A 3204-nucleotide genomic window follows, 5' to 3' on the forward strand; every position below is an offset into this window, starting at 1 on the left:
ACATTCATGAAATTCAATAATACACTTTATTAATCCATTAATATTTAACGTTCATTCATGCATATTAATTATTATTATTAATTAATATTAATATTTTTGTACCCCTTCACATTCAATTAATTATTATTAATATTAATATATCTTTTCCCCTTCACATTCAATTAAACAAAAATATCAAACATAATAACAAAAAATGTTTTTTATAAAACGTATTATTATTTAACATTTAATATAAATCTGAAAATTTTAAACTCATCCAATAACAATAAAACATTTAAATCAAAATAACCATAACCAATAACATGCAAACACTTACTAAAAAATATCAAAAGTTATATTAATTAGCAATAATCCAATTACATTGAACATAACATGAACAGTTGTTGTAATAATTAATTATCATATAATATTACTTAATGACATCTAAAGCTATATAAGAGTAGAGAATCCAACAATCCATACACCTTCAAATATTTCTTTCATTTCATACAGATACCATTAACAAACGGAAGACAAAAGACCAACTATTGTCAATCCAAAATCCAAACAAACAGAAGCGTGTGATAAATAACATCAACTGATTACTCTTATATTCCTTCTACATATCTACTTTTACATGTCCATTTTTTTATTTTTAGCAGGTCAAGCAGCAACGTCAGATGGTTCGACTGAACTGGAAGGTATTCTACAAAACCTTAAAGTCACGCTGGACAAACTCAACACTGCCAGAGTGATGAACAGAGATATAATGAATGCTTTGTTAGAAATAACAGGCTCAACCATACATGTAATATTCGATTTACAGAAACGTGAATCCCTGATTATTGCCAAAGAAAATGAACTTGGTATTCCTCAAGGAAAAAAATAGAACTATATATATAAACAGTTTTATTATCAATAAAATCAATAAAAGATTCACAGTATATTGTTCCCACTGAATGATGATACCAACAGCTAATATAAATACTGTTTATTCTACAGTTAACGCATAATTCTACATTACTATTTTACACCTTTTAATCCATTTCTTAAAGATTCCATTTCATTGTATAACTTAATGGGCTGGATTTAAATTTTAAAAGTTTTTTAATTAATTAGTGAATAAGTTTCTCGACAATTGAACTTAAACTTATTCTATATGTGTTGATTGATTCATTTCTTTGTATAATTCAATGACTTAGATTTAAATATTGATTTTTTTTATATGTTCCTTAAAATGACATGAGAACTAAACGTCTACAGTTGTTGTTGTTTTCGGAATGATCCAAAATTGTCTTTTTGCAGATTTGCTACATGGCGATATGTGGGATTGGTTCCAATTCAGGTTTGGAGGGTGTTGAGAGATGGAGTTTAAGTGGGAATTTGTCAACAAGGCTGATTAGTAGGCAATTTGTGGGAAGTCAAAGTCATGTGTGATGTTTCAAATGAGAAGTTTTAGAGTTCAATGTTCATCTTCGAGGAAGGTTGTTTCTCGAGTTGAATCTGAGGTTGTTTCTGTGGAGGAAGAAGAGTCAGGGCATGTTATGAGGTTCAAGATGTCTGATTTCAAGATTCTTGATCGTGTTAGCCTTGGCCTTGCTAGGCGGGTATGTTTGTGTGAAGAATTCAAATGTTTATTGGAAATTTGATGGCGGTGTTTGATTGTTTTTGTGATTTAATTGAATTGGGATTTCCTGTAGGTTGATGAGGTTGTTTTTGAAGCCATTGTGAATGATTCTAACAGGTTTCATTTCTTTTTTGTTTCCTTCTCATTATTTTCTTATGATATGTTAGACTAAGCCGTGAACTTATGATGTTTGTATTGTGAGATTGCAGCCCTTTGTATAACACAAGAGTTGTGCTAGAAAACTAGATGAAACGTAAGATCAATTGAGGAGTGAGTAACTTCTATTGCTACTGGTAGTGCTTTTGGGAACCAGCATGGTTATTGGTGATGGCATTCTAACTCTGTCAATGTCTGGTATTATTTCTTTCATACATTACATATATTTTCCATGTGAAGTTATAGATTGATTATGGTACACAACATAATGGTATGGTTTTGTCTATAGATCTCCATCAAATTGGATATGATATGTTTTAGCTACTGCACAATGTATTAGCTTCCAAGAATTGCACAACTTTTTCTTACTTTTTCACATTTAATGCATATATAGTATGTGTTTATGCGTGTGCATGTGCATGTGTGTGTGATGGGATAAATGAGTAACATTTTGTTAATTGGTTTTTTTTTTTTTTTTTATCATAAATGAACTTGATTAGTTCTCAAACCCAGCAGCTAACATGATGGAAAGCAGAGACCATATTCGAAAGGTAACTTTTCTTTTATAGAGTAAAAATTTAATGATTTATGTGCCAACTTAGTGTAATCTTAAAAGCACTTACTCTTTAAGTTTTCTTAATGTCTAAATGCAGTTGAAATTTTTTTTTTCTTGGTGCTTTTATGCAAGCAGACTAAATTTAGTAACCCATTATTTTCTTTGAGTATAAACTCAAACTTCTTGCAGAAAGAGTTTTTCAAATAGAAATTTTTAAGTTTTTAGTGAACTTTTGCGTAGAACTTAAGTTTGGATTCAAACATATGCGGATGTTTGACAAACTCTTGGATATTCATATTCATATTTGGCTAATTTGACTAACCTCTTGACTTGAGGACGAACTAAGCTCCAGCATCAAGCTCTTTGGAGAATCAATGATGCCTGTTTCATTATCAGTTTTGATATATTCATGGAGCTTGGAACTACAGTTCCCATCTTTCTCTTTTTGCTTGACTAAGAGTTGTTCCACCTATAACAACAACCTATACACCACCTGTTGAGCAACCAGAAGTGGTCATTCCAAGTGTAGCCAACCATTGCCCCACTCATAGGTGCTTATTTTAAACCATTGTTTGTTTATGAAATTTCATATTATTACTGATTTATTTCTAAACGTAAATTGATTAAGTTTTGATTCCTTTATTATGCAGCCAACCTTTGGCAGTGATGGTCACGGTGATAGTCACAGTGAGCATTGATGGGGGTGACATTTGGAATAATTTAATGAACACTTCTTTTTTGGTGTAGACACAGTATGAACCATTTAAAAAAAAAATATTGTCCATTTATTTTGTTTTTCTGCGTCTTATAAACAATGTTATATTGCAAAGTGTTTATCAATGAAGCATATTTTATTATCAAAAAGTCAAACTTACATTCTTAGATA

General features: G+C 30.5%; 1 long non-coding RNA gene across 1 annotated transcript; it reads left to right on the top strand.

Moving 5' to 3' along the window:
- Positions 1 to 1476: 1476 nt before the first annotated feature.
- Positions 1477 to 1909, top strand: LOC116105169. The gene is made up of 3 exons (XR_004124041.1): positions 1477 to 1586; positions 1680 to 1723; positions 1816 to 1909. It is a non-coding gene; the product is annotated as an uncharacterized LOC116105169 (long non-coding RNA).
- Positions 1910 to 3204: the final 1295 nt, after the last annotated feature.

Source organism: Pistacia vera, unplaced genomic scaffold (genome assembly GCF_008641045.1).
Source record: "Pistacia vera cultivar Batoury unplaced genomic scaffold, PisVer_v2 Contig495, whole genome shotgun sequence".
Taxonomy (NCBI): Eukaryota; Viridiplantae; Streptophyta; class Magnoliopsida; order Sapindales; family Anacardiaceae; genus Pistacia; species Pistacia vera.